Raw genomic sequence first — 27152 nt, 5'->3', positions numbered from 1 at the left:
GAGTGGTATCAGTGGGGGCCTAGTAGAGAGTCAGGACTTTTACCACTACCCATAGTAATGAGGCTATCCTCTTCCCCTGTTTGTCAGTGGAGGCCTAGTGGGGAGCCAGAACTCTCGCCTCTGACCAGCAGTAATAAGGACCTCACCTCCCAGCTATCAGTGGAGGCTGGATGGGGAATCTGGACTTCTACTCTCATATAACAGTAACAGGGGAGCACTCCTCCTTTCTCTGCCAGAACAGCATCAGAAGAAGCCAGGAAGATCTCAAACTGAACGAAAAAAGACAATTAATAGATGCTGACACTAAGATGACAAAGATGTTGGAATTATCTGACAAAGATTTTAAAGCAGCCATCATAAAAATATCTGAATAAGCACTTAGGAACATACATGAAGCAAACAAAAACTGCAAGTTTCAGCAAACAAACAGAAAGTCTCACCAAAAAAAAAAAAAGTAAGACATAAAGAACCAAATGGAAATTTTAGAACTGGAAAATGCAATAACTGAAATAAAAAACTTAGTTGATGAGCTCAAGAGCAGAATGGAGAGGAAAGATGAAAGAATTAGTGAACTAGGAGACAGGACAATAGAAGTCACTCAATCTGAACAACAGAAAGAAAATAAACCAAACACCCCCTCCCAAAAATGAACAAAGCCTCATGGACAGACCTGTGGGACTATAACAAAAGATGTAACATTCATGTCATCAGAATCCTGGAAGGAAAAGAGAAGAGGGCAAGGCTGAAAAGAAACAGTGGCTGAAAACTTCTCAAATGTGGCCAAAAAAACCCTGCATAAGTGCACACATTCAAAAAGCTGAGCAAACCCGAAACAAGACAAGCCCAAAGAAATCCATGTGAAGACACATCATAGTTAAACTTATGAAAACTAAAGACAAATAAACACATCTTGAAAGCAATGAGAAATAAATGATACATTCCTACATAGGAAAAACAATTCACATGACAGCGGTATTCTCATCAGAAACCATGAAGGCTAGAATGAAATGGTACAACATTTTTCAAGTGCTGAAAGAAAAGATCTGTCAACCTAAAACTCTATATTCAGTGAAAATGTCCTTCGAGAATGAAGGGGATAGTGCTGGTGGGAATGCAAAATGGTATAACCATTTTGGAAAATGGTATGGCACTTCCTTAAAAAGCTAGAAATAAAAATACCATAAGATCCAGCAATCCCACTCCTAGGAATATATCCTAGAGAAAAAACAGCTGTCACGTGAATAGGCATATGCACACTCATGTTCACTGCAGCATTATTCACATACTGAAAAGATGGAAACAACCTAAGTCCCACCAACAGGTGAATGGATAAACAAACTATGGTACATATACATGATGGAATACTATACAACAATAAAGAACAATGATGAATCTGCAAAACATCTCACAGCATCAATGAATCTGGAGGACATTATGCTGACTGAAAATCACAAAAGGACAAATGCTGTATGAGACCGCTATTATAAAAACACATGAAAATGTTTCCACACAGAAAGAAACAATCTTTGATAGTTACACAGAAGGGGAAGGGTGGATAGGGAAAACCACTAACTAGACAGTAAAGCGGTAACTTCGATGAAGGGTAAGACAGTACACAATGCTGGGGAAGTCAGTACAACTTGACCAGGGCAAAGACATAGAAGCTTCACAGACACATCCAAGTGCCCTGAGAGAAAAAGCTACTGGGTTGAGGGTTGGGGACCATGGTATCAAGGGTCATCTAGCTCAACTAGCATAACATAGTCTATAAAGAAAATATTCTACATCTGACTGTGGTGACTACCGACTGGGATCTTAAAAGCCTGTGAGCAGCCATCTAAGATATATCTACTGGTCCCATCTGGCTGGAGCAAAGGAGAATAAAGTAGACCAAAGGCACAAGGGAAAGATTAGTCCAAAGTACTAATGAACCACAACTACAACAATCTCTATCAGATTGAACCCAAGTAGATGGTGCCGTTACCACCACCGACTGTTCTGACAGTGGTCACAATAGAGGGTCCTGGACAGAGCGGGAGAAAAATGTAGAACAAATTTCAAGTTCACAAAAAAAGACTTGCTGGTCTGACAGAGACTGGAGAAACCCCAAGAGTATGGCCCCCGGACATTCTTTTAACTTAGTACTAAAGTCACGCCTGAGGTACACCCTTCAGCCAAAGATTAGACAAGTCTATAGGACCAACAGAATCCTGGAGGTGAAGTGGTTAAGAGCTCAGATGACTACCAAAAGGTCAGCAGTTCAGATCCACCAGGCTCTCCTTGGAAACCCTATGGGGCAATGCTACTCTGTCCTATAGGGTCTCTATAAGTCAGAATTGACTTGACAGCACACAACAAAAACAACATAGGGCCAACAATAAAGCACTTGAGGGACATGCATCATAGTTCGATCATGTGTACGAGACTAATGGTCACTCTAGCCCAAAAGCAAAGACAAGAAGGCAGGAAGGGACAGGAAAACTGGACAAATGGAGACGTGGAACCTGGGATGGAGAAGGGGAGAGTGTTGATACGTTGCCAGTTAGCAACAAATGTCACAAAACAATTTGTGTATTAACTGTTTAATGAGAAACTAATTTGCTCTGTAAACTTTCACCTGAATCACAGTTTTTTTAAAAAGGACAGAAATTTATTTTCTCACAAAAAAAATCAAGGGGAAATCAAGACATTCTCAAATGAAAGAAAATGAAGAGAATTTGTCTTTAGCAGATTTACCCAAAAGAATGGCTAAAGGAAGTTTTTTTAACAGACAGGAAAAAGATAAAAAGAAAAGAAATCTTAGAGTCTCAGAAAGGGAAAAAAAAAAATGGGTAAGTATAATATACACCCTTTGCCTCTTGAGCTTTCTAAATTATGTTTCCCAGTTGAAGCAAAAATTATAACACTGATGTGATTCTAAATGTATATAGAGAGAAAATATTTAAGGCAATTATATTATAAATGGGGGGGATAAAGGGACATAAGGAAAAGTAAGATTTGTACACTTTATTCAAACCAGTAAAATAATGACACCAGTAGACTGTGATAAGTTATGTATACGTAATGTAATACATACAGCAACCACCAAAAAACTATACAAAGAAACACAATAAAAAACACTGTAGATAACTCAAAATGGAATTCTAAAGAATGTTCAAGTAACCCACAGGAAGGCAGTAAAAAGAAAACAGAAACAAAAAGCAAACAGGACAAACAGAAAGCAAAAAATAAAATGGCAGAAGTAAGCCCTAACATATCAATAATTACATTAAATGTAAATGGTCTAAGTACCCAATTAGAAGACAGAGATTAGCAGAGTGGATTAAAAAACATGATCCAACTACATGTCTACAAGAAACTCACTTAAAATGTAACAATAAAGAGAGGTTAAAAGTAAAAGGATGAGAAAAGGTAGGCCATGCAAACGTTAATCAAAAGAAAATAGGTATGTTTATATAATACATAGACTTCAGAGAAAAAAATTACCAAGACAGAGAGGGATATTCTACAATGATTTAAACAGTCAATCCACCAAAAAGATGTAGGAATCCTAAATGTGTATGCACCAAACAACAGAGTTGCAAAATATGTGAAGCAAAAACTAATAGACTGAAAGAAGAAATAGACAAATCCACAACTATAGCTGGAGTCTCTAACACTCCATCTCTCTAACAACTGATAGAAAAACTAGACAAAAAATCATTATGGATATGGAAGAACTCAACACCATCAACCAACAGGAACTAACTGACATAAACAGAACACTTCACTAAGCTGAATCAGAATACACATTCTTTTCAAGGATCCATGGAACATATACCAAGAAAGGTCATAAGACAAACCTTAGCAAATTTAAAAGAATTGGAAAAATAGAGTGGGTTCTCCAATCACAACTTATCAAACTAGAAATCAAGAACAGAAGGATAATAGAAAAATTTTCCAAACACTTAGAAGCTTTATCAACACACTTCTAAATAATTCATGAGTCAAAGGGGAAGTCTCAAATAAAATCAAAATATATATTAAACTAAATGAAATTGAAAATACAACATTACAAAATTTGGGGAACACAGATAAAGCAGTACCGAGAGGAAAATTTATAGCATAAAATGCATACATTAAAAAAGAAAAAAATTCTCAAAACAATAATCTAAGTTCCCACCTCAATAACATAGAAAAGAGCAAAATAAACCCAAAGCAAGTGAAGGAGAGAAATAATGAAGAGTACAAATTGATGAAATTGAAAACAGAATAACAAGAGAATATTAATGAAACAAAGAACTGGTTCTTTGAAAAGATCGATAAAATTGACAAACCTCTAGCAAGATGACAAATAACAAGAAGATATAAATTACACTACACACCTAGCAGAATGGCTAAAATAAAAATAATGACAATACCAAATGCTGGATCACTCACACATTGCCAGTGGGAAAGTAAAATGGTACATCTACTCGGAAAATAGTTTGGCATTTTCCTAAAAATTAAACATACAACTACCATACAAACCAGCAATTGTACTCCTGGTATTTATTTCAGATAAATGAAAACTTATATTCATGCAAAAACCTGTACATAAGTGTTTATACTTTGTTTATAATAGCCCAAAACTGTAAACAACCCAGATATCTTCAGTGGGTGATTAATTAAACAAACTGTGGTATATTTGGGAACCCTGGTGGCATATTGGTTAAGTTCTATAGCTGCTAACCAAAAGTCAGTAGTTTGAATCCACCAGGTTCTCCTTGGAAACTCTATGGGGCAGATCTCCTCTGTCCTATAGGGTCACTATGAGTCAGAATCGACTTAAACAGCAATGAGTTATGGTATACTTATACAACCGAATACTACTCAGCAAAAAAAAAAAAAAAGGAATGAATTATTGTTACGCACAACAACTTGGATGAATCTCCAAAAAGTAATTGTTGTTGTTGTTAGGTGATGTCGAGTCACTTCAGACTCACAGCTATCCTACATATAACTTAACAAAATTCTATGCAGTCCTACACCATCCTCACAATTCTTTGCTATGTTTGAGCCCATTGTTGCAGCCACTCTGTCGTTTCATCTCATTGACGGCCTTCCTCTTTTTTGCTGACCTTCTACTTTACCAAGAACGATGTCCTTCTGCAAGGACTGGTCCCTCCTAATAACGCCTCCTAAGTACTTGAGACAAAATCTTGCCATCCTCCTTTTTAAGAAGCATTCTGGCTGTATTTCTTCCAAGACAAATTTGTTCGTTCTTCTGACAGTCCATGGTATATTCAATATTCTTCACAAACATTGATTCTCAATTCATTAATTCTTCTTGGGTCCTTATTACACATTGTTCAGCTTTCACATGCATATGAGGGGATTGAAAATACCATAGCTTGGGTCAGACACATCTTAGTCCTCAAAGAGACATCCTTGCTTTTTAACACTTTAGAAAGATTTTTGAAGCAGATTTGCCCAATGCAATCTGTCTTTTGATTTCTTGACTGCTGCTTCCATGGATGTTGATGGTGGATCCAAGTAAAATGAAATCCTTGACAATGCTAATCTTTTCTCCATTTATCATGATGTTTATTGGTCCAGTTGTGAGGGTTTTTTTTTTTTTTTTTTTTTCTCTTTACGTTGAGGTACTGAAGGCTGTAGTCTTTGATCTTCACCAGTGCTTCAGGTCTTCTTCATTTTCAACAAGGAAGACTGTGTCATTTGCATATCGCAGGTTGTTAATGAGTCTTCCTCCAATCCTGATGCCATATTCTTCTTCATATAGCCCAGTTTATCAGAATATTTGCTCAGCATACAGATTGAATAAATACAGTAAAAGTATACAACTGGGATGCACACCTTTCCTGACTTTAAACCACGCAGTATCCCCTTGCTCTGTTCAAACGACTGCCTCTTGGTCTATGCGCAGAGTCTACACGAGTACAATTAAGTGTTCTATAATTCCAATTCTTCACAATTTTATCCATAATTTGCTATGATCCACACAGTTGAATGCCTTTGCATAGTCAACAAAAAACTTGTATTCTCTGCCTCCAGCCAAGATCCATCTGGCATCAGCAATGATATCCCTCATTACACATCCTCTTCTGAATCCAGCTTGTATTTCTGGCAGTTCCCTGTCCATGTACTGCTGCAACCACTTCTGAATGATCTTCAGCAAAATTATACTTGCCTGTGATATTTTTTGATAATTTCCACATTTGGTTGGATCACCTTTCTTTGGAATAGGCATAAATATGAATTTCTTCCTGTCAGTTGGCCAGGTAGCCAGTTGGCTCATCTTGGTATAGATGAGTGAGCACCTCCAGCACTGGATCCATTTGTTGAAACATCTGAGCTGATATTTTGTCAATTCTGGAGCTTTGTTTTTGCCAATGCCTTCAGTACACCTTGGACTTCTTTCTTCAGTACCATCAGTTCTTGATATTCTGAAATTGTTGAACGACCACCAATTCTTTTTGGTACAGTGACTCGTGTATTCTTTCCACCTTTTGATGCTTCCTGCATCGTTCAATATTTTGCCCACAGAATACTTCAGTATTGCAACTGGAGGCTTGGATTTTTTCTTCAGTTCTTTCAGCGCGAGAAATGCGAAGCATGTTCTTCCCTTTTGGTTTTCTAACTCCAGGTCTTTGCACGTTTTATTATAATACTGTACTTTGTCTTCTCAAGCCACCCTTTGAAATCTTCTATTCAGCACTTTTACTTCATCATTTCTTTCATTTGCTTTAACTACTCTACTTTCAAGAGCAAGTTTCAGAATCTCTTCTGACATCCATTTTGGTCTTTTCTTTCTTTCCTGTCTTTTTAATGATCTTTTGCTTTCTTCATGTGTGATGGCCTTGATGTGATCCCACAACTCATCTGGTCTTCAGTCATTAGTGTTCAATGCATCAAATCTATTCTTGAGATGGTCTCTAAATTCAGCTGGGATATACTCAAGGTCATACTTTGACTCTCGTGGACATGTTTTAATTTTCTTCAGCTTCAATCTGTACTTGTATATGAGTAATTGATCGTCTGTTCCAAAGTCAGCCAACAGCCTTGTTCTGACTTGTCATGTAATCTCCAGTGTCATCTCTATCACTGCCATATTTTCCAACTACTGATCCTTATTCTTTGTTTCCAACTTTCACGTTCCAATCACCCGAATTATCAATGCATCTTGATTGCATCTTTGATCCATTTCAGACTGTAGAAGTTGGTAAAAATCTTCGATTTCCTCATCTCTGGCATTAGTGCTTGGTGCATAAATTTGAATAATAGCCATATTAACTGGTCTTCCTTGTAGGCATATGGATATTTTTCTATCACTGACAGCACTGTACTTCAGGATAGATCTTGAAATATTCTTTTTGGTGATGAATACAACACCATTCCTCTTCAAGTCATCATTCCCAGCATAGTAGACCATATGACTGTCCAATTCAAAATGACCAATACCAATTCATTTCAGCTCACTAATGCCTAGGATATCAATGTTGATGAGTCCAGTTTCATTTTTGACGACTTCCAATTTTCCTAGGTTCATACTTTGTACATTCCATGTTCCAATTATTAATGGATACTTGCAGCTGCTTCTTATTTTGAGTCATGCCACATCAGCAAATGAAGGTCTCGAAAGCTTAACTCCATCCATGTCATTAAAGTCAACTCTACTTTGAGAAGGCAGCTTTTCCCCAGTTGTATTTTGAGTGCCTTCCAACCTGAAAGGCTCATCTTCCAGCACTATATCAATGTTCCACTGTTATTCATAAGGTTCTCACTGGTCGATTTTTTTTTTTTAGAAGTATACTGCCAGGTCCTTCTTTTTAGCCTGTGTTAGTCTGGAAGCTCCGCTGAAACCTGTCCCCCAAGGGTGACCCTGCTGGTATTTGAAATACCAGTGGCATAGCTTCCAGCACCACAGCAACACACAAGCAACTACAGTAAAACAAACTGACAGATGAGTGGTCAGACTGACAGATGAGGCTAACTCTGTGGCACAATTTGTGCTCCTGAGATTGCCCATGGAAGATGACTGAAACTAGACCCCAGAGGAGATCACGCTCATGGTTAACTTTTGTCTCCTGCCCTGTGCTGCTTTCCTTTCTCCCCATTTCCTGAGAACACTCACCAAATAAATCACTTGAACAAGAATCCCTCCACAGGCTCTGCTTTTAGAGAACTCACCCTAAGGCTGTGGCCTTTCCAGGAATAAACATTTCTGTTTGTACCTTTTTTCCTTCACCCACTGTGAGTCACACTGCTTCATGGCCACCCAGAGTATGTAACCACTAGCTTTTCCTTGATAGTTGAGTAAACCATGTCCTGAACTATTTCAGTAACTTGTCCAAGGTCATACAGAGAGTTGGTTAATATTTACTGAGACCCCTGAGGCAAAGTAACCTGAGTGTGAACACGTGGCCAATAGCAGCTAGAACTATTGCTTGGCACCTGGCCCTGATGAACTGAAACCTCACATCTTGTTCCTTGAGGTTGGCTCCTTCCAAGCACAAAATGATTCACACTGGCTCAACAGCTCCAGTATAGAAGGTACAGAAAGCACCTCACCCAGAGGCCTCAGAGGCTGGCATATGCTGGTTTGCACAATCATATATGGTTAGAGCTAGAGAATACTATGGTGATTATGTAATCTTACAGATGGGGAAACTGAGGCCCAGAAAGGTGAAATTACTTATTCACTTCACAACTAAGCAGCACAGTAGTACTGCCATTGTTGGCCATTCTGGCATAGGAGAAAATATGGGCCTAACCATAATTTCCTTTACCTTTGAATCTAACAACCCCTTTCTATTCCTTTCATGCTACCCAAGCTCAGCCTAGTGGTTGGTTTGCCTGAAAGTCACTCTCCTCACCAACTTTGCTCTCCTATCTCACCTGCCTCAATAGGTCTTCCTCGTTCCTGCACCCGGGTCACCAAGTGCTGTTAGAGAAAATGGCTCAGGGACAGACTGTCCGTGACCCTCCCCATCAGCCATTTTAACTCTTTAAAAAAAAAAAATTAACACCTCTCATCTTCACTTTCACTTATTTATCCCTCTGCTCTTGATTCTACATCACAAAGGTGTAAAGGACCAAAACTGACTTCTGCAAGGGGCAAAGAAAGGGAGGAAGGCTGAATTCTTTCTCTTGGAGCAGGGGTATTCTTTTAATGGAGTATTCTAACTTATGCTAATCATTTGCCTGCTATTTAGGGCATTTTCGATGTTCTACTATCATTAAAAAAAAAAACTCAAAGAGCATCTTTGGTCAGAGGTGTTTATCCCAGCACCTCCACTTACTAGCTTTGTGATTGTTCACCTTGAGCAAATTCTTTATCCTCTCTGTGCCTCAGTTTCCTCAACTGTAAAATGGGATTAATAATTCCCAGCTCATAAAGTGACTGTGAGGACCACATGAGATAATAAATGTAAAGCACTTAGAACACTGCCCAGCAAATAGTAAAAATTCAGTAATCTTGGCTATTTTTGTTAGTAGTAGCTGTGATTGTTGGTGTTATTGTATCAAATCTTTATCATCTGCCTTGACCTCTCGTCTGACCACTTGATTGGGATAGCCCACAGGTAGCTCAAACACATTATACTCAAAGACCCTTATCACCAACCACCACCTCCCCTCTTACTGTAACACCCCACTAGCCTTCTTCTTCTATGCCCCTCATCTTAACAAATGGCACTGCCAACCCCTTACTCTCCCAGGTCATAAATCTAGGAGATAACCAACTGTCCCAGTTTGCTTAGACCTGAGGAGGTTCCCAGAATATAGGACTTGCCATTTTAAAACTGCTGAAGTTCCAGGCAAAGCTGGATGAGCTGATCACCCTAATTCTTGACCCTGTCCCCAACTTCCCACATCCATTGGCTACTAAATTCTATAAACTCAATCTCCTGAATCCATCCCTCCCTTCCCCCACCACCTACAACGATTTATCCTAGGACTCACTGTCTCCTGCCTTCAGTTTCCTCACATCCACTCTCACCTCCTTCTGCCATTCCACTAGTGCTACTAGAGTGACTTCCTGAAAGACACAATTTCCTACTAAGATTTTTCAATGGCTCCTCAAGCCCTACCATTGGTCCCAATTTCTTGCCACCATTAGGTTTCTGATTTGTCCAAACTCCATTCACAGACAACTGTTTTCATGTAAACACTCCTTTTGTAAGAAATGATAGTTCACAAAAGTATTGTGTTTGCTTTGTTTCGTTTTTCATCTAGTACACTCATAACTAGTAATGCAAGTGAAAAAAAAATTTTTTTGATCAGAATTCCTCTGAGGATGGTAAACAATTTTTGTTGATAAAATGCATTGATAAGTACTTGGGTTGGGTTGTCTCCCTGTGTGAGACATGGGAAAAATTTGTATGTGGGGCCAGAAGGAAGAGAGACCAGGAAAATGAAAGGAATGGAACTGGGAGGAGCAGACTATGCGGCTGGGATGTGACCCTGACCTGTACTATCTGCCCCACTCCACCCTCAGTAACACTATTACACTTACGCAAGAATCGATGTGTACGAATTGTTTGTGGACCTTGGTGGGGAGGCTAGGCTGTGCCTCGGAATTGACTTGGGGCAGCACAAAGCAGTGAAGTAAAGGAAGAGATCAGAGCCAGAGAGAAATCCTGTGGAGGCCTTGTGATTGTCATAGGCCATGGAATTCAGGTCCAGGGCCAGGTCAACCAGGCTTCCCAGGGATGGACACCCCAGCTGGCATCTAGGTTACACAACTGCCTCCTGAAGCACATATTCACCTCTGCACGTCCTAGTCTGGGCTCAGGTGTTGAAATCCAACTGCGGCACAGAAAGTAGAGGAGGATGACGATCTCTTTTCAGGAAGGGTCAGGCGTCAGCAAAGCTGCCACCCTTTCTCTCTGATTCTGGAGAAAGCCTTTTGCCCTTTTACTACTCAGCTGTTGGTCTGTGGTGACTTCAGCTTCCCATCTCGGTGCTCTGCCCAGGCATCCCATTCCCCTTGTCCTTATCAAAACTTATCTGTCTTGTGTACTCATCCTCAGACTTCATCACCAAGGACCCCCATCACTTCTCCTCTCTTTTCTCCTTCCTCTCACCCATATTTGGGAAGATTTTATTGACCAAACTGTATTTACTCACAGTTAGTTCATCTTCCCATATCACAGCAATCAAAGCTTCTACACCTAGCAGTCCTTACTTCTGATTTGCTTGAGATAACAAAATTAGTGCTGAATTAAGATAATTTCAAATAAAAGCAAAAGACGTTTTATGGTTTAACAATCGCTAATTTTTATGGAATAATGTTGTGAATGAGGAAAACCAAAGAAGAATTGATGCCTTCGAATTATGGTGTGGGTGAACAATACTGAATATACCAAAAACTGCCAGAAGAATGAACAAATCTGTCTTGGAAGAAGTACAGCCAGAATGTTCCTTAGAAGCAAGGATGGTGAGGATTTGTTTTACGTACTTTGGACATGTTATCAAAAGGGACCAGTTCCTGGAGAAGGATATCATGCTTGGTAGAGAGTCAGCAAAAAAAGAGGAAGACCCTCAATGGGCCCAAGCACAGCAACAATTGTGAGGATGGTGCAGAACTGGGCAGGGTTTCGTTCTGTGGTACATAGGGTCGCTATGAATTGGAACAGACTTGATGGCATCTACCAGCAACAGAAACAACGTTTGTAGAAAGCTTACTTATGTTCTGGGCACTGACCCATTGAGGTAGGCATTACAATTCACCCCATTTTACACATAAGGACATGGAAGAGATTAGCTTGCCCAGCTGCACATTGCAAGTATGTAACAAAGCTGGGATTCAAACTCTGGTGATCTGAGAACAGAGCTCAAGCCAGGGCTATGAACCGGTTATTTCTAGTTGGAACCCCTGCTCAGAATCTGAGTTTCTAACGAGTTTCCTGCTGAGAAGTTGCATTTCTAAGAAGTTATAAGAATCACCTGGAGATCTTGTTAAAATGTAGATTGATTCAGTATATCTGGGATGGAAATGCAAACTTGCAGTAGGGAACTTGCTAGAAATGCAACTTCTCAGCAGGGATTCAAACTAGAATGAACTGTTCAAAGCCCTAGCTCAAGCTCTTATATCTTTAACTATTGCCAGTTTTAAAATATACAATGAAAATATTCAATTTCTACCATACTTTGTGAAATATAGCAAAAAGTTGAACCCCTTCTATCACTGTCTTAGTACACCTAAGAGTTCTCAAATTCTAGGTAAGGGAAACAACATAATAATAAATCTCTCGCGAGGTGAAAAACAAAACAAATCAGTTGCAATTGAATTGATTCCAAGACATGGTGACCCCACATGTTACAGAGTAGACCTGAGCTCCATGGGGTTTCCTGGCTATAATCTTTAAGGAAGCAGACTGCCAGAACCTTCTTCCATGGCACTGTTTGAACCAGCATCCCTTTGATTAACAGCCAAGCACAAACCATTGGCGCCACCCAGGACCTTTAAGCTGTATCAGATACTAAGAGCTAATTACAAACGTGGGCTCCCATTTCTCGCTTAGTGGGCATGCGTTTGAATTAAGGTTTCCATTGCCAGTTGCCATTCAGTCTACTCTGAATAAAGGTAGTAATAGCTTTTTGTTAAAGTGTTTCCAAGGAGCTGGTTTTACCACTTAATTCTAGACAGTTCAAGAAAAACCTTGTTCCTTTTTTAACTTGGTTCAATCTGTTTCTTTCTTCTTTTTTAAATTGAGTACGGTATTTAAACCACTCTGCCCAAAAATACAACAGCAAAGAAGCTTCATACATTAAGCATTTACATAACTCTATGAACAATTTGGAGTCTTGGTGGCACAGTGGTTAAAAGCTATGGCTGCTAACCACGAGATCAGCAGCTCGAAACTACCAGCTGCTCCTTAGGGCCTCTATGGAACAGTTCTACTCTGTCCTATACGGTCGCTATGAATCAGAATTGACTCAATGGCAATGGGTTTGGTTTGGGGGGGAATTTGTGAACACTTCTGATTCTCATCAGTATACAGATACCATTTTTACCCAACTTTAGTAAGTGTGTATATACTCTTTTTGCTACTCTTCTGGATTCTGTCCTTTTTACTAAATATAGCTTCTATATATATATATATATATATATATATAGCTTCAGATGTTCTCATTTGACATGATTCTTCTATTTGTCTTTCAAGGCTATTACATTGTGTTAATGAGTGAGAGCTTGCCTCTCTGTCTTGCAATTTGAAGTCACAGGGTTATGTGATGAGTATAATGTAACTAGGAGTCCCCGGGTGGTATAAATGGTTAAAGTACTCAGCTGCTAGAGTCCAACCAGAGGCACCTCTGAAGAGAGACTTGGCAATCTGTTCTGAATGATCACAGCCATGAAATGGAGCACAGTTCTACTCGGAAACACGTAGGGTCACTATAAGTCAGAGTCCACTGGATGGCAACTGGTTTTGTTTTTTATAATGTAACTATAAACACTTTTGAGTTTTTGTTTTGTTTGTTTTAATAAATGGAATTACTTTCTTTTTAATTTATTTACTTCTCTATTTTCCCAAAGACAGGCCCTGGTGAGAGCAGTGGTTAAGTGTTTGGCTGCTAACCAAAACGACAGCAGTTCCAATTCCACCGCCTGCTCCTTGGAAACCCTATGGGGCAGTTGTCCTCTGTCCTATGAGGTCACTACGAGTCAGAATCGACTCAACGGCAATGGGTTCCCCCTGCCCTCGACCCAGAAGAGGAACTGCCAAGCTCATGTGTAGCAGAACGGGAAAAGCGTGGACATTGGAACTAGTCCTGTATTTAAATCCTGTCTCCATTGCTTACCCTCAGGGGGCTTTAGTTGTGTTGCTTAATCTCTTCCTAAGCCTCATAAATTGATTGATAATAATACCATTCCCACAGGGTAGTTACAAGGATTAACAATAATATTTAAGACATCAAATATGTAATAAACCCTCACTAAATGGAGGCAGCTGTTGTTAGTATTATTAAGGCTTTTTTTTATTTTTTTTTACAAGTTACCATCTTTCCAGAAAGCTTATATATATAAAAAAAAAAAAAAAAAAAAATGAAGACTTAATGATTTAGACTGATCAGGGTTTAATTTATTTTCCCTTCAAGGTATTTTCTTTTTAACAGGACCTCCCAGAGACAGCATGCCTTAGCTCAAAGGTTATGATGGAATTTATCAGCTAATAATAATATTTAGGGGAGGGAGGCTAATAATAATTGTATTTATTCCCTTTACATCGGTCCCATATGAATAACCGAAAAAAACCAAACCTGTTGCCGTTGAGTAGATTCCGACTCATAGCGACCCTACAGGACAGGGTAGAACTGCCCCATAGGGTTTCCAAGGAGCACCTGGTAGATTCGAACTGCCAGCCTTTTGGTTAGCAGCCATTGCTCTTAACGACTAGGCCACCAGGGTTTCCCCCATATTAATAACTAACATTTACTGGGCACCCTTTACATGCCAGGCACAAGGCAAGAAACTTTATTGTGTTTTCTCACTTCATCTTCACGACCAAATGAATTATGAATCATAACCACCAATTGAGTCACAGCAAGGTTACATAAATTGTCTTGGACAATACAGTTAGAGTAGGTCTCTGCATGGCACAAGTGGCTTGCAATTAGCTACTAACATAAAGGTTGACAGTTCAAGCCTAGCCAGGGGTACTACAGAAAAAAGGTCTGGCGATCTGCTTCTGTAAAGATTACGGCCAAGAACAGTCTATGGATCAGTTCTATTCTATAACTTGTAGGTTCTCCGTTAGTTAGAATCAACTCAACGGCAATGGATTTGGTTTTGGATGCAGCTAGAAGAAGCTGAGTTTCAAACCCAGGCCTACGCGACTTCAAAGCTCATGTTCTCTGCCTTACACCAGGCTACTTCTCAGAGGACTGAAATAAGCATCTAAAAAGTAATCCCTGGCATGTGGACACCCAGGGAAGATCCTGGGTCAGGCTTGGGAACTCTAGGATCTGCTCTTTTGACAATCATACTTGCTCGACCATTGTGCTAGAAACTGTGATATACTCATCCCCAAGGCAACCAGTTCAATAAGGACTCACCCATGCTCAGCTATCATCCTACCTCTGCTACTTAATAACCTTGGACAAGTTTCTTAACTTCTTCAATCTATAAAGTGGGGTTAATAATAGAACATAACTCAAAATTCTCAATTAAGAGAATTAAGTGAGCTAGTGTATGTACAGGAGTCCCTGGGTGATGCAAATGGTTAAGCACTCACTTACTAGGCAAAAGTCTGATGGTTGAATCACCCGAGGTACCTCAGAAGACAGACCTGGCGACCTGCTTCTGAAAAGTCACAGCCTTGAAAACCCCATGGAGCAGTTCTACATTGCACACATGGGGTCACAACGAGTAGGAATTGACTCAGCATCAACTAACAACAACAACGATGTATGTACAAATTATTAGAATGGTGCCTGGGACCTAGTAAATGTTTGATACATGCTACCTGAGGAACAGCATTCCAAAAACTAAGGTTCCTGACAGATTAGGCCTTATGCGTAAAGTCTAAGCCAAATCTCTTCTTGTCCTAAGTGACTCTATCTTAGAATTCTAAATGCAGCTTCTGTCATATAATGCAGTCTGTCGCCTCTATAAAATTGTTCACTGTACCTCTGATCCAGATACCAGCAGTTCCACAGAAATATGCAGTTTTGCTCACTGTCTTAGTAATCTAGTGCTGCTATAACAGAAATACCACAAGGTTTATTCAGTCATAGTCTAGGAGGCTAGAAGTCCAAATTCAGGGTGTCAGCACCAGGGGAAGTCTTTCTCTCTCTGTTACCTCTGGAGGAAGGTCTTTGTCACCAATCTTCCCCTGGACTAGGAGCTTCTCCGTGCAGGAACCCTGGTTCCAAGGATGTACTCTAATCCTGGCACTATTTTCTTGGTGGTATGACGTTGCCCTGTCTCTCTGCTCTCTTCCCTCTTTTATGTCTCAGAATAGATTGACTCAAATTACAATCTAATCTTGTAGACTGACCCTTGACTCAACAACATAACTGCCTATAATTTTGCCTCATTAACATCATAGTGATAGGATTTACTACACATAGGAAAATTACATCAGGTGGCAAAATGATGGACAATCACTCAATACGGGGAATCACAGCCTAGCCAAATTGATACAATTTTTGAGAGACACAATCCAACTCATAACACTCACTTTACTCTGCTTATTTCAAATTTGTGGTTGAAAATAGTTAATTCTAAGGAAAAATTATCCAGTTTTGTACAGCTATTACATTTTTTTTTTTATTACATAGTGTTAAACATGTGACTTTAGCGGCTAAGCCAATTGAAAGAAGATACACCCCTTAAGCCCCTTCAGCCATACTTGTAATTTTCCAAAACTTTCTTCTAAATAAGCTAATGTTAAATAAAGACAAAAACACCTTTTCTCTCCCTAAGCATTTAGTCGGTATTGTTAGGTGCCGTCATGTCAGTTCCATCTCACAGAGACCCTGGGTACAACAGAACCAAACACTGCCAAGTCCTGCACCATCGTCACTATCATTGTTATCTTTGAGCCCATTGTTGCAGCCACAGTGTCAATCCATCTCGTTGAGTGTCTTCCTCTTTTTTGCTGACCCTCTACCTTTTCAAGCATGGTGTCCTTCTTCAGGGACATGAGATAAAGTCTCACTGTCTTCATTTCCAAGAAGCACCCTGGCTGTATTTCCTCCAAGACAGACTTGTTTGTTTTCTGGCAGCCCATGGTATATTCAATATTCTTCACAAACACTATAATTCAAAGGCAATCAATTCTTCCTCAGCCTTCCTTATTCATTGTTGGGCTTTTGCATGCATATGGGGTGACTGAGAACACCATGGCTTGGGTCAGGCACACTTTAGTCCTCAAAGTGACATCTTTGCTTTTTATCACTTAGCAGATTTCCCCAAAGCAATATGTCATTTCATTTCCTGACTGCTGCTTCCATAGGTGTTGATTGTGGATCTAAGTAAAATGAAATTCTTGGCAACTTTGAACTTTTCTCCATTTATCATGATGTTGCTTATTGGTCCAGTTGTAAGGGTTTTTGTTTTCTTTATGTTGAGGCATAATCCATGATGAAGGCTGCAGTGTTTGATCTTCATCAGTAAGTACTTCAAGTCCTCTTCACTTTCAGCAAGCAAAGTTGTGTCATCTGCATATCGCAGGTTGTTAATGAGTCTTTCACCAATCCTGCTGCCACATTCTTCTTCATATATTCCAGGTTCTCAAATTATTTGCTCAGCATACAGATTGAATAAGTATGATGAAAGGATGCCACCTGATGCACAACTTTCTTGATTTTAAACCATGCAGTATCCACTTATTTTGTTGGAACAACTGCCCCTTGGTCTATGTACAGGTTTCTCCTGAGCACAATTAAGTGTTCTGGAATTCTCGTTCTTTGCAATGTTATCCATACCTTGTTATGATTCACACAGCTGAATGACTTTGCATAGTCAATAAAACACAGGTACACATCTTTCTGGTATTCTCTGCTTTCAGCTAAGATCCATCTGACATCAGCAATTATATCCTTCATTCCACGTCCTCTTCTAAATCTGGCTTGTATTTCTGGCAGTTTTCTGTCCATGTACTGCTGCAACTGCATGTGAATGATTTTCAGCAAAATTTTACTTCTATTTGTAGTTTGTTTTTTTTTTTCCTTTATAAGCTTCTGTATCACTGTAGCTCCATGAAGCACTTTATTCAGTTTATTCTGGCACTGTGTTTCCCATTTTGCAAAATGCCTTGTTTGCCATAATAAAACTCTCTGTTTTTAAACTTAAATAGACTCTTGGTTTTTTCACTACAATAATTGGTGTCAGAAGTGGGATCCATAGGTGACTTCTTGCAGCAACCCCAGAGAGCCAAGAAATTGGACTCTGAATCCAGCGGAGAAAATTGGACCCTCCATTTTCAACAGACATTTGGGGGCTGCTAGGGTGAGTACCTCTCAGATATAAGAAACTCCACCTTGCTGCATCCAAGGTTCAACTAGAGTTTTTTATTATTGGCTCATTTTCATCGTTGTTAACTTGCTTTCATTTTTATTTAGTCTGGATTTGTTTTCCCTTTTCTCACTGTTTTAAATTATGTAGAAGGTAATTCTACCTCTTGAGTGTTGGGGTAGTTATGGAAGGTAATTCTACTTTCAGGCAGCTCAGGGTAATAGATTTATTGTAACCCAGAGAAACCTGAAAGTAGTGCTACATTTAGTTATTTGTGAGACTTGAGTTCGCTCTACCAGAATGCCACTAGAGAAAATTGTCCTTAAACTTTGGTCACAGTGTAAGCTCAGTTCTCTTTGGATTTTGATTCCAAGACAATAATCAAGGGCAGTACTTCCTTCTGGTTTTGGTGCACATATTTGGTCTAACTGAAGAATAAAAGGAAAAAAAAACCCAAATCCGCTGCCATCAAGTCAATTCCAACTCATAGTGACTGTATAGAATAGGCAATAACAAATCCAAAAGTGGAGAATATTCTTTGAGAATTCCCATGCAACTCTTGAGTAAACATGATGGTCCTGCTACTTATTCCTTTTTTTTTTTTTTCCTTTAAGCCAGTGACATAATCTAACTAAAGGCAATTTAGGAAATACCTGACCTCTTTACGAGTGCCTTGACCTGTCCACATTTATCTGTCTCTCGTATTTTTGTTCACTAGTTTGTCAATTTTGTGCCTAGCTGAACAAGACTGCAGCTTTGGTCTTGCCATAGGGTGTAGCCTCAGTCTTGCCGCATACTTCATTTCCCTAGGTGCATAAAGCTAATTGAAGGGCAACCTGGAATTAGACATTTGCTCTTTTGTACTCTTGTGTGACTTCTAGTCTTAAAATCTCTGGAGCAGGTTAAAATTTGCATGCGTGCCTATTTTATCTTTAAGAAAGAAAAATAAAGGGCAAATGCCTCATATGGAAAACTTTTGACATGTCTAAATTAATTTTTCCTGTGCAGTAAGTTAGGAATAAAGATCACCTTTTTTGATTGGTGCCAAAAGGCATCCAAAACAGCAGGACAGTAAAGCTGCCTCCCTAGAAGATTAAAATTTCAGGCACCTGTCACTTCTCTTTCTGTCTCCTTTGCTTTCAGTTCACTGCACATCCTGCTGAGTTTTCAGCAGCTAAATCTTCAGAAGCTGAGCCTTCAAGACTAGAATTTGGGGTTTTCAAAACTAGGATTTGGGGTTTCAGAAACTGAGCCTTTAGAACTAGAGTCTGTGTCAGGGATAGAATCTAATGTTTCAGCAAGTCATGTATTCAGAGCTCTAGAGCTAGAGTCTGAATTTTCTGAACTAGTGTCTATGTGAACAGAGCTAATGTGCAGCTGCTAATCATTTTCATTTTAAAACTGCACAAAAGTTTTTCTTTTAACTTCTGCTTTCTAGCAAAAACAGAACAAAACAAAAAAAACAGCTGGACAGTTAATTTCAGTTTTCTAAGTGTGCAAAGATTTTTCAGCATGCCTTCCACTCTCCAGGAATTTTAAAGGTCACTTCCACAGATCGTGAGAGACCATAGACTGCTGAGTAAAGCTGAGTAATCTCTTCAAATTGAACTCTGCACTCTCGAATTTGTGTTCTTTGAAAATTATTCTATTTCATTTTGTTTTGTCAGTTCTCACTTTGGTCTTGACCTTAAAAAAATTTTTTTTAACTACGGAAACAGCCCCACCTAGTTATTTCATACAAATGTTACTTATGAGTCAGAATCAACTCAACAGCAATGGTTTTGGTTTTTTTAATAACAGCAATATAAGGCTATATGCAGTTCCTTTTTCTGTCCCTTCAATAATAGTTTACTCTATCTAAATGTCCCTTTTTCCTAAAGAACTAACTAGAAAAGAATTTTAAATGTTTATTAAAACTTACCATCTAGACTCCTGTGATCTTAAGGTTGTGTGTCAACTTGGCTGAGCTAAGATTCTCAGTGTTTTGGCAATTACGATGTAGTTTGGCAGTCATATAATGATGAGATCTGATATAATATGATCACCTCCATGATGGGATATGCTGTGAGTAGTCAGTCAGTTGAAAGGGAGTTTCCTTGGAGGTGTGGCCTGCATCCAAAATAGGTGTACTTTTCTGCCAAGGCTAGATGGCTTTTGCTAACCTGGATCCTGCAGCTGTCTCCTGTTCATTTGATCTCCAGTTCTTGGGATTTGAGCTAGCAGCTTACCTGCCATCTTGCCTGCCTATCTTGGGATCCGTTGGTCCCCACTGCCTGTGAGCGAGAGGACTGCCAGTCTTGGGTCACCAACTCCTGCAGCTATGTGAGTCAGGAGAAGCCTCCAACCCAACTCATGGACTTGAGACTTTCCAGCCTCTACAACCATGTGAGCCATTTTCTTAACGTAAATCTCTCTGTGAGCCATTTTCTTAATATAAATCCCTCTTTACATATATTTATATGCTTTACTGGTTTTGCTTCTCTAGAGAGCCCAGCCTAAAAAAATTCTGTAATATATACATATAATGGAAACCCTGGTTAAGTGCTATGGCTGCTATCCAAAGGGTCGGCAGTTCAAATCTGCCAGGCGCTCCTTGGAAACTCTATGGGGCAGTTCTACTCTGTCCTATAGGGTCGCTATGAGTTGGAATCGACTCGACAGCTCTGGATGTGGTTTTTTTTGGTTATCCATATAATACTCAAACAAGACAGAGACCACTAATCAGGAACAACTCCTTCTACCCTCCAAACACCCACGGTCTCTCAAAATAGTTTCATAGGCAGCCCAAATTCTTTGGCCCACTGTGAAAAGGAGGGAATAAATGATCTAAATAAAATTAGTCTACAGTTCAGGGGGTCTACAGTTCAGAAGAAATTTTATTAAATTTACTGAATATTCATAAACAGACAAGCCTTGAATTAATCCTAAATTAAGTAAAAGAAGTTGTTTGCTGCATGCAGACCTTTGTTCTGCTTTTTCAAAACTCAACTGCACTTAGTTTCCCATAAGTTTGTCTTATGTGATATTGAGTATAAGCCCAAAAGTTCTGAATTAGTTCCATAATCAAATAATTTCATGGAATTTTGTTTGTTGTACACCAACAAATGTATTTGATTTTTGTCTCATTTTGTGTTTAAGTCTCTGTCTTGTCTTGGGTAGCTGTGAGATAAGCCTTAAATAACAATTGGAAGACTCTAAAAGGTGCACTAAAAAAGATAACTTGTTTATTTGGTACAACAAGGCCTTTAAAGTATTTCTTCTCTGTGGGATCCTATAAAACATGTGAAAGAGAAGGTAATAATTTCTTACCTTCTGATGGTATTATTCTAATTGGTTTAATAATAAGTGTTTATACAAGTTAAATAAATTGATAAGAGTCTCAATTCAGACCCTAGCCTAACAAATGTATTTATGTCAACCTTAAAAGCAAAATCTTAGAAGCAAAACATTTCTAAGTAATTTAACTTAATATATAAAATGTGCTTTATTTAAAGAAAAGAATATTTTTTTTTATTATTAACTTTTATTAAGCTTCAGGTGAACGTTTACAAATCAAGTCAGTCTGTCACATATAAGTTAATATACATCTTACTCCTTACTCCCACTTGCTCTCCCCCTAATGAGTCAGCCCTTCCAGTCTCTCCTTTCGTGAAAACTTTGCCAGCTTCCAACTCTCTCTATCCTCCCATCCCCCCTCCAGACAGGAGATGCCAACACAGTCTCAAGTGTCCACCTGATACAAATAGCTCACTCTTCATCAGCATCTCTCTCCCACCCACTGTCCAGTCCCTTTCCTGTCTGATGAATTGTCTTCGGGGATGGTTCCCGTCCTGTGCCAAAAGAAGGTTTGGGGACCATGACCGCCGGGATTCCTCTAGTCACAGCCAGACCATTAAGTATGGAAGAAAAGAATAATTTTTATTAATAAGAAGAAAAAAGACTAAACCCCTTACCAAGAAAATAAGATAAATAATAAAGTTTTGAATAGAAAATATAGACTATTTAAACAAACTTACTTCACTAATAATTATGTTTTATAATATATAAACTTAAATTGATTTGTAGTATTTTAAGAAGCTTACTAAGTTAATAAACATTCATTACAATTGAAATTTATAAACTCTTACTTTTTATGCCACAGAAGAAGATAAATATAGAGATTCTTGTAATAAGTATATTCATTTTTGTCACAAGAAGTTTGAGAGATTTATTAAAAATAAATGTATTTCATATCATCAAAATTCTCATTTACTGCAACTATAAGTTTAATAAGTTTTAATTTCTAAAGTCATTAAGATTTCATAAAAAGCCACAAAGATTTGTTTCTGTTTTATAAAGAAATAAATACTAAAATTTTTTAACTAATATGTTATATGAAATGTGTTACATAATTTTTAATTATTACCTTGTTCCCATAGTTTAACTAGAGAATTAACAACATTACCCATGAAATTTTTATTACTATTCAAACTTATGGGCACATAGTAATATAGTGTTGTGTTTTAAAACTATTATAGATTATGTTTAAGCCTCTTTAAGAAACAGGGATGATCATTTAAGAAACAGGGATGAAAACACTAAAGGTATTTTCTTCTGTTCAAAGTTTTTTTGTTTTTTTTTTAAATATTGCTTCTACAATTCTCTTAAGAAATATTGTACTAAGCTAACTGGACATTTTAAGTTGTCATCTACAGATTTTACTGTGCTACTTAACAAAATATTTCAATGAAACTGACCATATTAAGCTTAGACAAAGGATTATAATATTTCAAATATGTAAATTATGGGACCAAATCAAGATTTTAAAAACTAAAGGAATTTTTTTTTTTTATTATTAATCCAGGCCTACAGGAAGCCAAACTAATTGCATGGATTGGGTAAACTAAAATGGTTACTATAAGACTTATAAGTGATTATTGTTAAAATTCAAATATAGAAATCCTTTTTCCTTTTTCTTTTTTTTAAATAAGAGTCAATTGTTTTAACAGTTTGGATCACTTTGAGTTTATTTTCTTTTAATCTGCAAGAGACTCTGTAGCCTGCAAATTGAAGAAAAGTACTTTCAGAATATTCTAAATTATTCTACTCATAGAATCCAAGGAACAAATTCTGAAATAACTATGCGAGAAACAGGTTTTCAAAATTGAATGGCCCTCAACATTGTCATTATTGCACAAAAAAGCACCTATGCCGTTAGTAAAACTGATTGTTAATGATGAATCTTAACAACGCTCTTCTTTCCTTAACCAATTTTGTAAATAATTAGCTTTCCTCTTAAGATTAACTACCACTACTTTACTTTGGAATCTTTCTCACGTTTCTATAATTACAAAATACTATAACAGCCATACTTAATTTTACTTTGAAAAAGTATTCTTCACAGTTCAGAGACATTTGACATTCAAAAGCCAAGTATATCTAAATTACCTTTTATTTAGCCTGGAGACTATGCTTATTGGAAAAGGAAAAAATCTTTTGGACCTGCCAGCCTACTAAAGGACTAAACCTGAAATTCCAATGAAGATGGACCAAAAGCAGACAACCTTAGAAGAAAACAGCTGAACCCGAGGATGAGCAGAAGCTGGCATCTGGGTAGACTGCTTACATATCCAAGATTCCAGGACAAGGCCTATATCTAAACCTACTAATCTGAAATCATTGAAGAGCATTTTACTCTTTCTTAAAATTTTTTAATTTCTTCTTCTTTAAACGAAAAACATCGTTATTTTAATATTAGCTGCTTCGCTACCTTTTTATCGTACGATTCCCTGCCTTTCCATACAAATAATAGTCTCGATAGTACTATTTGTTTTTCTCTAAAGGCAGTTTTACCCTAATAATTGTTAATGATTCTTTTTCCCTTTAAAATCACTGTGTTTGATCAATTAAGACAGGTAAGAATTACAATTAATATTTTTGAGATTTGCTTCATACTTACATTCTCTCTTTTATTGCCTTATTATATTATTTATTTTTTTACATTTCATTTAAAATAGTCCAGATTTATTTTAAACATTTAATAGTTTTTAATTTTCCTTGCTTATAAAACAACTCCTGTTCAGTAAAGTTAAACTTTTTAAAATGGTAAAGAATTTAACTGTAGAAATACTTAGAATTTATTTTTTAACTATCTTAATCCTTTTCTTTATTGTCACTAACCTCCAACTAAGAGGTATTATTCCTTGTTTTCATATAACTTCCCTCAAAAGGCAAGACCTCTTTTTATAAGTACTACTTTTAAGAAATAATTATATTCCTTATAACCATCAAGAATTAGAATCCATATTAGTTCTTTTTGTTTCAAGTTTTCTTGTTACCGTGTTCTTTTGTTTTACCAATATTCTTACAACCTGTTTCACACTTTCAAAATTATCCCTTTGATTACAATATCGTCTCAAGTCAATATTGTTCCTTAAAACCCTGTGCTTTTAATACAGGTTGTTGCCCTATGTATAATACTTATTATGTTTGAAATAGTTTTGTTTTATCAGTTAAAATCATCCTTTTAGCACAGCCAACAAGGGTCTATGCTATAGCCAACACCTCATACTACCCCTAGATCAACATGTCTAGTCAAGTAGACTAAAATCTCAGAAAAATTTGATGAAAAAACCACTTAGTTACACACTGACCCTGAACTTGACTCCTCATCCTTTGACATATTCATTTGGTTCCCCAGTAATATAAAATCTTAGTTGCACTCCATACTGCAAGTAGATTTAGTTTTCTCAACTATTACTGTACTAATTGTTTGTATAATCAAATGGTTTATGAAATGTTTCTCAAATCTCTGTAATCACTAGACTACTCATTTAACGGTTCAACATGTCATGCATCTTAAAGAAACCGACTATACAGAGGAATTTTACCTTATACCTTAGTTGAAAGCCTTCTGTCTGTCAAGTTGTTCCTTCACATTCAGCCTTGCTCTATTCACATCTCTATAGTAAAGGATTACTGAAGCAGAGTACTTAATAGCATGGAAAAAACAGTATGGTAAAAATTCTTACTGTGGTGCACAACTATCCACCTGACGACATCCAAGCCTCGTCATTTGCTTGATAGAGTCTGGGGTCTTAATTGACTTTTACAAGGTAAGCAGCCACCCATTTAAACTTTTAAACCCATGCAGAAGACAGGTTACTCCTTTGTAGGCAATATGAGACCACCTCACCCTGAAGATGAGGCCCTAAAAATAGCAAAGTAAAAGCCTCTACCCAAGGTCAAAGTCCATGCAGAAGAATGTACTCCTAAGTGTGATAATCAAATTCCCAGGGAAATTATTGATCAAAGGGGAGAAGTGAGGAAGAACATTCCAAAAGCTAAGGTTCCTGACAGATTAGGACTATGGCTAAGACATAGGCCTAATCTCTCCTTGTCCTAAGTGACTCCATTTTAGATTTCTAAATGCAGCTTCTGTCATATAATGTAGCCTGTCACTTCTGGACATTTTCCACTGTACCTCTAACCTAGATATCAGCAGGTCTACAGAAAAGTGTGGTTTTGCCCACTTTGCTTTGCTTATTTCAAATTTGTGGTTAAAAATGGTCCATTCTAAGAAGAATATCCACTTTGTACAGGTGTTAGACATAGTGTTAAACAGGTAACTTTAGTGGCCAAGCTAATTATAAGAAAATACCCCCTTAAGCCCCTTTAACCATACTTGCAATTTTCCAAACCTTTGTTCTAACTAACCCAAATTATTGTTAAAATAACAAAGAAAAAACAAACCCCACTGCTATAAGAGTCAATTCCAACTCACAGCAACCCTATAGGAGAGAGTAGAACAGCCGCATAGGACTTCCAAGGTGTAAATCTTTACAGAAGCAGACCGCCTCACCGTTCCTCCCATGGAGTAGCTGGTGAGTTTGAACTGCTGACATTTTGATTAGCAGCCAAGCGCTTTAACCACTGTGCTACTAGGGCTCCTTCAGTTAAAATAACGTTAAATAAAGACAAAGCTATAGTTTTTCTGTATCAAAACCTTTTTCTCTCCTTAAGCATTAGAATATGTCGAATTTTCATTTTTAATAATCCCATTCCTTCAACAAACTTTTTGCTTTTATATTTCAACAGAACTCACCATCACAACACTAAAGTAACTCAGTTTAACACAAGCTGCAGATGTCTAGATGTCAGGAAACATGTGATTTTATTGGTCAGCCAGAATGCTGTCACCTGGAGCTATCCTTGCAAAAGGGATCAACCTCTACAAGGATGGTCAACCAACTGCCACCTGCAACTTTGTAAATGTTAACCAATCAAAAATGTTTTAGCTGTACCCTTCTGTTTGCACTTTTTTTTCCCTTCATAAGCTTCTGTATCACTGCAGCCCCCGAAGCATTTTTTCAGATTATTCTGTCACTGTGTTTCCCCATTTTGCAAAATGTCTTTTTCACTATAATAAAACGCTCTGCTTTTAAACTTAAGCAGACTCATGTTCTTTCTACTACAACATACTCATTATTATAAAAACAATTTATTACTAAATGAAGAACTAACCTATTCCAATGTAGGTGTCCTTGCCTTTTCCCTTTCCTCCCTTGCATGTCTCCCTACTCTATTCCCTCTGATACAAAAGCTGTTTGGAGAGTGTTTCTGCCTGGGGTTATGAATTTGGGGGAAAAAAAAATTAAGCCAACCAGGTTATAAAAATTCCTCTTGGCCAAGACGGCTTTGAGCCAGGCCTGCTGGAAGTCAGAATGCATGAACCAAGGAGAGATGAAGGGTATGCGTCCCTTCCAAAAACACCACTGCCAGAATCAATCTCTGGCATGGAGTCAGAGCTCGCCTCCTCCGTGATAGGGTGAGCTGGATACGTGGTTTTTGTTGACCCATATACCGCTGCAGAGGTCAGGCCAAGATCCTTAAGTGTCAGCCAGCCTGGTATTCCCACCAGGGGAATGAATGCAGAGCCAGGTGTTGCCAGGTTGGTGCCTTCTCACAGAATGCAATGCATCCATCCCCAAGTAGGGCAGAGGGAGGCAATGTGACAAGGAAAGGTCATCAGAATAGTTATGACAGAAGCCAAGGTCAGAGTGGGGAAAGAAAGCCCAGCATTTCAAGTAAAGGGAAAAGTAAATGTCAAGGTCCTAGAAGAACAATGTGGGTAGAAAGAATGAATAGAAAGTAAGCTGGACAGGAGAGAGCTAGGGGGAGAGTGGTACCAGGTGAGACTTCAGAGGAGTGGGGAGGGGAGAGCACT

General features: G+C 38.2%; 1 long non-coding RNA gene across 1 annotated transcript; it reads left to right on the top strand.

Annotated features, from left to right (window-relative positions):
* The first annotated feature begins 19110 nt into the window (after positions 1–19110).
* LOC135230733 (uncharacterized) lies at positions 19111–26692 on the top strand. Its single transcript, XR_010321395.1, has 3 exons — positions 19111–20332; positions 21648–21843; positions 23386–26692. It is a non-coding gene; the product is annotated as an uncharacterized LOC135230733 (long non-coding RNA).
* Positions 26693–27152: the final 460 nt, after the last annotated feature.

This window comes from Loxodonta africana, chromosome 3 (assembly GCF_030014295.1).
Source record: "Loxodonta africana isolate mLoxAfr1 chromosome 3, mLoxAfr1.hap2, whole genome shotgun sequence".
In the NCBI taxonomy this organism is placed as follows: Eukaryota; Metazoa; Chordata; class Mammalia; order Proboscidea; family Elephantidae; genus Loxodonta; species Loxodonta africana.
The sequence above is the reverse complement of the archived record's forward strand: the minus strand, read 5'-3'. Positions and strand labels throughout refer to the sequence as shown.